This window comes from Rhagoletis pomonella, unplaced genomic scaffold (genome assembly GCF_013731165.1).
Source record: "Rhagoletis pomonella isolate Grant_MI unplaced genomic scaffold, Rhpom_1.0 Rhpom_scaffold_00001, whole genome shotgun sequence".
Classification (NCBI taxonomy): domain Eukaryota; kingdom Metazoa; phylum Arthropoda; class Insecta; order Diptera; family Tephritidae; genus Rhagoletis; species Rhagoletis pomonella.
In genome coordinates, this window is record NW_023458555.1 from 52442538 (window position 1) to 52452616 (window position 10079).

Below are 10079 nucleotides of genomic sequence, written 5' to 3' on the forward strand. Positions count from 1 at the left end.
GAACTTTTCGTCTATCTCTAGGCCGATTCCTTGGGGACTGATCGAAAGCTGACATATTCAATGAAAGCAAATGTCCAATTCTGACCAGTCAAATTTTAACCAGTGAAGTACTGGTCCTTTACGGAAAACTGGCCGCCTTATTGCTGCAAGAGTTTTGCCCATCTATGAACTAAACATACACCTTTCGAAAACATTTTTCTGGTCCTTAATCAATCCCCTGATTTGCGAAATAAATAGTAATTCCGCAAGGAATGTTAAAGAATAAAAAAGACAACTTCTGTTACACCTTGCTATACAAAACCTTTGTGGTTGCCACAGAAGTTGTTGAACAAAAATTTAATAAGTTACCATATTTTTTTTTAATAAATTCTTAATGTGAATGGAAAAAAGTAAAAACAAATCGGAGCATATTTAAGGCGAAGCGGAGTAGGGATAAGGTTTTAAATTTAAAAAAGAAATCGGAGTAAATCTACACCGATCGGAGCAATGTCCGCACGCTGGTCGGCATATTAACACATTCAAACGATTCAATAAGTGGGACTGTGTGCATCAGAGTGTCCACCCTGCAGGGAAAACGCGGACTGGTGCATACAATTTCTAGTTCCGTACAAGATCTTTATCGCCAAAAACGAACCAGTCCGATAGTAAGTAGATCCCCACCAGTTCAAAATCAGCGAAATGTGGGTCTCTTAAAAAAACTATTTTAATTCTCTTTTTTCATTAGAAATCTATATCTAAAGTGACGAATTTAGAACTGGTTCGGAATTATAGAAAAAGGGACGCAGAACGAACTAGATCTTATCTGTCGAACTTAGAACTAGTTCGAAACTATCGAAAAAGGGATGCAGCGGGGGCTTGTTTACTTTACATAGATATGTGTTTGGCGGCTTTTTCGTTCAAATGCACTTTCATTCTGCACTTCGCAGATGCTATTTCATAGTTTGGTAATACAAAACAAAACTTTGTATTAACATACTAACATCTTGGGGCCAACTGGAATGTAACAAATAACAGCGAGAACCTCTGCAAAGTCAGCTACAGCCAAAGGTATGTAAACGTACATTTCTTACAATCATTCAAACAAATTTAATTTCAAATTGAAAAAAACGTTTCTTTGAAAATAATGTAAAATCGCACACACGGAAGAACCAAAAAGATTGAAAAATCATGATACTTTTTTCTTTCGTCTGTCGATTTTAGAACTGGTTCGGAACTATAGAATTTAGGCCTAGTTCGGAACTATCGAAAAAGGGATGCAGCGGGGGGCAATTGACACTTCCTAGGACATCGCCATGTTAAATTCGCCAGTTGTTTGTATGCAAAAGAGATTTATCGCGAACCAGTGCTGGGTCTAAATATACTAGAAGCGCCCCAGTTCAGAACTAGAGATTTTCCCCACAGGGCAGATTTGGCGATTTTGCGCCAATTTGGCGATTTATTTTGGATATTTACTCGTAAAAATTTAGGAAATCGCCATGGGCGATGTTTGGCGATTTTTTCCATTCAACTAAATTTTTTCCAATTATAAAAATTTACAAAACTTAGTTTTCCACGATAGTTTTACAGAAGAGGATAATGAACTACGTGATAAACTTGACTTAAGAAGCATATTAAAAACTGTGAAAAATTTTTAATCACCCTAATCGAAGAACTTTAAAACGATTACCTAGTCAATTAAATACTTTTAAAAAAGCTTTGATTTTGTCACCAGAAAAGTGTGTGAATCACAAGAGGGCGAGTTTCAAGGACCTACCAATTCACTATTTGACTTCGAAGGAAAGAAACGCAGCGGAAACTGAATATTTAAATCTTTTAACTTTCCTATGGAATAACTTTTCTCAGAACCATTCCATCCGACTCCGAAGAATTTTGGATAATTGCATACGGAGTGAAAACCGCAACAGGCAGTAAAATGTTTGGAAATATAAGTAAAGTAGCCTTCATATTTTTATCCTTGCCGCACTCACATGCTTTTGTTGATCGCGTTTTTTCCGTAACGAATTCAACAAAAACTAAGATTCGAAATTGGATGAGGTTAGAAAGCCTTAATTCAATAGTTCGGTTAAAGTGTTATATGAAGGCTAATAGTTTCTACTGCAAAACGTTTCTAATATCAAAAGTATGTTATCAAGGTTGAATAGCTCAATATATGACAACAACTGAAATGCAAATGATTCATACACTATAGGTGACTTTGAAAAAATTGTAGAAATAGCTGATTCCGCTTTATTATAGGTTTTTATATGGCCGCTGTGGTGTAGTGGTAAGCAGTGCGTGCTTCCACTCCACAATGCCTGGGTTCAAACCCTGGCCAATGCAACATCGCAAAAATATAGAAAAAAAAGGTTTTTGCTTAACAGTGGTCGCCCCTCGGCAGGCAATGGCAAACCTCCGGGTGTATTTCTGCCATGAAAAAACCAGCTTTTTATAAAAATACAATCACCGTTCGGAGTCGGCGTAAAACTGTAGGTCCCTCCGCTTTGTGTGACAACATCAAGGCGCACGCCACAAATCGGAGGAGAAGCTCGGTCAAACACTAACATATGTGTAAGTGCCAATCTATTATTATTTTTTAATTAGCGCCGGGCGCTTAAAAGCGGACTCTGCGAGTAATCAATTAATATGAGTTATAATAAGTTTAATAATTGCGCAGTGCCATTGCAAAATGTGTTCAAACAAATATTGTTTAAAAGTATGCGAATTAAAAAAAATTGTTTGTTCATCTCTATTATAAAAGTGATTTGTGTTATTTATTATTACCCTCTGAAGGTGTTATATTCGTTTTTGGTTTTAAAAACTATATTATAACAATACCTCATTTTTAAAATAAAATGTTTGTCATGAATTCTATTAGAAAAAAATTGGCGATTGTTGGCGTTTTTTTTATAGAAATTGCGCTTTTTTTTTTACAAGCTGGACACACTGGTGTGCATTGCTCAGCTGTTGCTCTTCGTATGTGAAACACACATGTGCTCAGAGAGCGCTCAGTGAGCTATGGCGTGCCTATCACTGGACTAAACCATTGGGGTATTCACAACGGTGTCGGTAAGTGTCGTATTGTATGTCGCAAACTTTAAATGCCTAAAAAATATATTAAATTGGTTCGTAAACTACCATCAAAGCATAATAAGCATTTATTAAAGCTTTTAATGTTTACGACTTACAACAATACGACACTTACGACACCTTTGTGAATCCCTCACATGTGTTGAAAGAACGCTTATCTGCATTAGCAGAGCTTAATAACATCCTTTAATTAACCATACGTTAAGTTCAATGGAATTTTTAGAAATATGCTTCAAAGAAATATTAATTAGTATTTACCAAACCCTCCAACTAAATTAACGATTTGTTACAACCTAGATGAATATCAGAAGCTATAATATATTTAGTTATAATTACCAACCCATGGTTATAGTTCCCAATCCTTGGTAACAGTTCCCAAGTATTGTCTAAATTCGGAAACTAAATATCTTTAGTTGTCGAAGCTAATCATTTTTCTCATTATACAGGATGCAGCGCTTTATTCAGCTACATATCTATCTTTCTAAGTACGAAATGCTCTCGCTGAAGCGAATAAACTTCCTAAAATCACGGATTTCAGCGGCAGCAAACACAATAACGTTAAACTAATGGTTCACTTGATATCTTTCACTTATCAATCGAAGAAAAACAGCTAAATATGCACATATTCATTAGCTAAAATTTTATGGCCTTATTCATAAAAAATAAAGTAGGTTTAAAGAGCTTTATAAATTGACGTTTTCATACATTTTTCAATTTATAAACCTTTTATAAAGCTACTCTATTTTTTATGAATAAGGCCATTAATGTTTAAAATTTTTCCCCTTTTTCTGGCAGTTTGACAGTTTTCACAAATACGCCCGGAAAAATAGTCCGGCCGACTTCGGGCTAGTGAGAAGCAACTATTACTCGCTCAAAGTGGCTCTCAACAGCACGAGAACCAACCAAAGAAACACAAATTGGGCACTTTCGGGCACCTGCGGGCGAGCAAAAGAACAGACTTATTGTACGCCCCGGTTTCAAGAATGCAAAAGTTTGTAACACTGATTTTTTCTCTCTTAACGTTAAGTAAAGTAAAGAAATAACTGTAACAGCTTCTTCAACAATGACAACAAGTAGGTTCGTTCAAATACTTGTCGTACTAAAACATAACGAAAGCGTTGCCATTTGATTAAATTATATGAAACCTGCTAATATGACTAGTACTGAAACACCGCGTAGCGATATTACCGCATGTAAGGGGCATACCGCTTTTTGGTGTTCACCAGGGTGTCCAGATTGTTTAAATAAATAAAAGCGCTATTTCTGAAAAAAAAATCGCAATTTTTTTTTTTTAAATAAAATTCATGAAATCAATTTCACAAATCTTTTATTTTAAATATGAGATCTTGTTATAATATTGTTTTAAAAACCAAAAACGAATATAATACCTTCAGAGGGTAATAATAAGTAACACAAATCACTTGTATAATAGTGATGTACAAACAATTTTCTTTAAAATACGCATACTTTTTAAAAACATTTGTTTCAATACATTTTGCAATAGGACTGCGCAATTATTAAATTCATTATAATTCAATTAATTGATTAATCGCACGATCCGCTTTTAAGCGCTCCGCGCTAGAAATGAAATAAAAACCTATAGTAAGGCGAGATCAGCTATTTCCACAATTTTTTGAAAATCACCTGTAGTGTCTTAATTATTTATATTTCTGTTGTTGTCATATATTGAGCTATTCAACCTTGATAACATACTGTTTGATATTGGAAACGTTTTTCAGCAGAAACTATTGACCTTCATATAACACTTTATCCGAACTATTGAATTAAGGCTTTCCAACCTCATCCTATTTCGAATCTTAGTTTTTGTTGAATTCATTACGGAAAAAATGCGCTCAACAAAGCATGTGAGTGCGGCAAGGATAATAATTAGGGATGCAAATTTTGGGGGAGTAACATCGATACATTGGAAAAATTAACATCGATGCTAAAATACATCGCCAGAAAAACATCGATATATCGATGGTTTCCGCTGTTTCAAAAGTTGTTAGGTTGTAGTCACATTAAAAGGAAAATTAATACTTTTCAGTTCAAACTCTCTGTAATTCAATTAGAAAAATACTTACATATGGATGTATTTCCCTATTTTTATTTACCATCCCTTTACCCTTCCTATAAATAGAATAGGAATGCATGCTGTCGTAAGTTCATTGAGCCTAAAGTTCCAAGGTCCAATTTCGTTGAAATTTCAACCCGGTTGAATAACTCAGTGAGAGGGGAGACCAGTATGTTTATAAAAAAATATTTATTGGACCAAAAGGTAGTGCGTAGGCACTGTGGCCAATGGTAATCAACTATTACCGGAGGATGCATCAGACTAGCATACTTGAACTGCCATCAAATTATAACTTAAGAAAGTTTTATTACATGGCAGTTGAGAAGTGCATGTACATAAATTTCATTAATTTAATTAAGGAAATTTATGCACATGCAGCAGTACATAGCATGCATATAGGCGCCCGGTGTTAGCAGTCGCGCCTAAACACCGGTCCTTTTTTAATGACTATCGAAAGATAAGAGTAAACTCGGAATTTCTGAATGTTCCTCAAAAGAATAAGTAATAAAATTCATGGCCAGTAGAAAAATGTTAGGAGCATAAGTCGATGTTAATACATCGCTGAAACTGGCATCGATGTATCGTCAATTTAGCGATTTTAGGAAATTGTAAACATCGATGACAAACATCGAATTTTGAACCGATATTAACGATGTTTCAAAAATATCGATGCATCGTTTGCATCCCTAATAATAATTTAAATTTACTTATATGTATTTCCAAACATTTTACTGCCTGTTGCAGTTTTCACTCCGTAAGCAATTATCCAAAATTCTTCGGAGTCGGATGGAATGGTTCTGAGAAAAGTTATTCCATAGGAAAGTTAAAAGATTTAAATATTCAGTTTTCGCTGCTTTTCTTTCCTTCAAAGTCAAATAGTGAATTGGCAGGTCCCTGAAACTCGCCCTCTTGTGATTCACACACGTTTATGGTGACAAAATCAAAGCTTTTTTAAAAGTATTTAATTGACTAGGTAATCGTTTTAAAAGTTCTTCGATTAGGGTGATTAAACATTTTTAATAGTCTTTTAATATCGTCGTTTTGCAAAACCGCGTAACTGGCATTTGTGCCAAAAATTAGATTTGCTCATAGGAAGCTCCAGCCATAAAGCCTTATCTATTCATACCAATATATCGATATTAGACCATGTACTGCAAAATAACAGCATAGTTGTTATACCGCTGATCAAGAGTAGCATATATTTTTACTCTCTCCGGTAAAATCTTGGTGGCAATACTTGTACTTTAAACGACGATATGCTTCTTAAGTCAAGTTTATCATGCAGTTCATTAGCCTCTTCTGTAAAATTATCGTGGAAAACTAAGTTTTGTATATTTTTATAATAGGAAAAAATTTATTTGAAGGGAAAAAATCGCCATAAATCGCCAATGGCGATTTACTAAATTTTTACGCGCAAATATCTAAAAAAATTGCCAAATTGGCGCCAAATCGCGAAATCTGGACACTCTGGTGTTCACACACAGTCAGCTGTTCGATTAGCAATGTGCAGCGTTGGTACCAGTGCTTGGACTCCTACCACTTTTTGGAGCATCCACCACATTTGCCACACAAGCTCTGAAATCTGCCACATATTTGCATTTTTGAGTAGTAGTAGCTCCACATGATTTTCTTTATTTTTTTAACTTTAAGAGCAAAAATTGTCCAACAATAAACACTAAGTGGTCACAAGTAGGGACACGATATCGAACCGAAAGTATTGATATAGCTAGTACTCATTTAAAGTATCGCTGTAAAAATATCGGGTACCCATTAATATCGCAATAAAAATACCCGATATTCCAAATATCGATACAAAATTCAGAAAACTAAATCTGAATATTGTCGTCATTTTCTATTAAAGAATTAACACTTTGCACTTTAATAAGTACATCACTGAAGGCGCGCCACATATCAACCTAAAATAGTACACATTTCTGCGCTTTAAAGCGCAAAATATATCCATATTGCTTTACATATAAATTCCAAAGTGAGTAAGGTTATAGTACGACATAGATTTGCAAGAAATGGCATGTTTAAAAACAATATTAACAACAACACTTTCAATAGAAATTTTAGTAAGGACACATTTTTTCATTTTGGAATTTGGAAAATTAACTTTCAATATTTCAAATATTACTACAAAAAGTTGTATACAAATAGTCTTGCCCAATTACCAGAGTTTTGACAAATGTATAATTATTCACGTTAACTTTGTAATGTACACTTACGATTCGATACGATACAAGGGTTCTGGTACTCGATTCCAAAAAATATCGTTTGCAAACTTTCGAGGGAAAGGAATCGGTATCAAATGGCAAAAATATCGATATGATATCATATCATATCGAAATTTGTGCCCCTAATAACAAGAATGATAGTACATATTCAAGATTTCGCATTACCGGCGGCGATGAGATTTCTCAAGTAAAAGTAAACAAAGCCGAATGGTAGGAGAAATGAAACTGTCAAACATTGAATTTTCTCCATTTTTCGTTCTTAAATTTTTCGTCGGGAAAAGTGATTTTATTGTGTTAAATTGAAAAATATATGATTTATAAAAATAACTTGTAAAGAAAATGTAAAAAATCGGCGAGTTTTGTGAAGGTATTAGCACATTTCAGTGCACCTAAAGTTTTTAACGCGTTGTTTACTTTTACTTGAGGATCGTTAAAATTGGCAAAATCCATATTAAAAGTTTTTTTTCTAGAGATTCGAATTAAAAAATTTCAGTTAGGGTGAAACCCTGCAGAATTTTTTTAATTTTTGTAAAAAGTTTGATCCGAAACTTGAGATCTACCGCATTTTTTTCTAAATCTACCACTTTTTTTTTCAAAATCTACCACACAGAATTTTTATTAAGTCCGATCACTGGTTGGTGCGATCGTATTTTAGGCACATTTGGAACGAAACCAAATAACTTTTCCGGAAATCTCTTATTTTTATTGACAAATTGATTTCGAATTGCTTTTATATGCCAAAATTGCACTTATAGCGAAAATTGGCCAGAATTGCGCTAACAGATACATATGGGTTATTTTATATTAAATTTAACAAGTATTATTTCTGAATGACCATTTCTTTGGTAGCGATTAAAGCAACAAGTTGCAAATTCAAGTTTCGGGTTGCCTTGATGACAGGGGGACAGAAGTTTTCTTTCTTTTCTTTATGAATAAGGCCTATTCTAAGTGAAAGTCAAGCATTTTGGTTTATAGCTTGTTGGAAAATGGCACAAGTAGAAAATAATGTTCCGCACAGTCAGTGTTCAACCTACACAAGTCTAACTGTACACAAGTATTAAATATTTATGTATGCATTTATATATATACATATGTACATCTAAATTCCATATGTATGTAACCTTTCGATTCTAATCATTTTACACTAATTGCTTGTTAGATTATTAATTTCTCATATAATAAGTCTGTAATAAAAGTAAATACCCTGCAGTGAAAAGCCAAACCAGTTAGAAAAAATACTAGATCATTAACTAGTATGTGCCTACCAGTTCAACAATTTCGAAGAACTTAAGCATTCGGCGACATCTGCCTTTGAATTGCGAAAGTAAAAAAAAAACAAGTAAGAAAGCCTAAGTTCGGGCAGAGCCGAACATTAAATACCCGGCGCACGTATTAAATATATGTTTTTCGCCTTACCGAAAGCTACGGCTATATGGTAAGCCGGGGCGTATCAATTTTGAGTAAATTAGAGTCCTTAGATTTCGAAATTTTGAAGTTTCAAGCAGTTCTGAAATTTACCGTTATATGAGAAGCGGCCGTTATTTTAGTCCGATTTCAATAATTTTCAACGGTTTGCTTATATGTGGCAAGCACAATAACCACACCGAGTTTGGTACAAATTGGTAGAACGGTTACTGAGATACATATATGTGATCATAAGTGGGCGGTGCCACGCCCATTTTCCAAAAATGTATCACAAACGTATTTCTTGGTAAAGAATTGTTGCAAGCATCAATTTTGAATAAATTAGCTTCAATATTTACTGATTTATCGAAGATTTTGTATTTCTCTAAATTACCGTTATATGGGATGTGGGCGTGGTTATCGTCCGATTTTAAAAATTTTCGGCGATTTTGTATGCTGTACGAAGGCCGACAACTGTGCCAAGTTTGGTAGAAATTAGTACAGCGGTTACCAAGATATACACATGTAACCATAAGTGGGCGTGGCTACGCCCATTTTCCAAAAATGTATAATATTATTATTTTTTGTCAAAAAATTATTGTAAATACCAATTTTGAGTGATTTATCTTCAGTAGTTACTAAAATATCGCAGTTTTCGTATTTCTGGAAATTACCGTTATATGGGAAGTGGGCGTGGTTACAGTCCGATTTCGCCCATTTTCAATAGCAACCTACCTTGGATTAAGGGAAACCTACATACCAAATTTCGTTGAGATATCTCAATTTTTGCTCGAGTTATCGTGTACACGGACAGACGGACAGACGGACAGACGGACAGACGGACAGACGGACAGACGGACAGACGGACGGACAGACAGACATGGCTTAATCGATTTCTTTTTTCATCCTGATCATTTATGTATACATTTGTCTATATCTATCTCGATTCGTTTTGGCTGTTACAAACAACCGTTATGTGAACAAAATTAATATACCCTTGTGCACAAGTGCGCTCGGGTATAAAAAAACGCCATTAATTGCTTTTCTTACAAAAGTCGGCTGTGGCGTCACGTGAAGACTACTGGTTCTGGTTCGGAGATCGCAGGTTCGAGGCTGTTTGGAGGTGGTTAAGGTTTTTAAGTTAAATTGATGTAAGTAAAAATTATTATTTCGATTTAAATATAAATAACCAATTTGAAAATCTAATTGCATTGCAGAAAACCCATACATATGGGAAGAAATGCTTGTGCCATAAAAAAAAAATATATATATTTTTTTAAATTAAATTTAAAACCCCT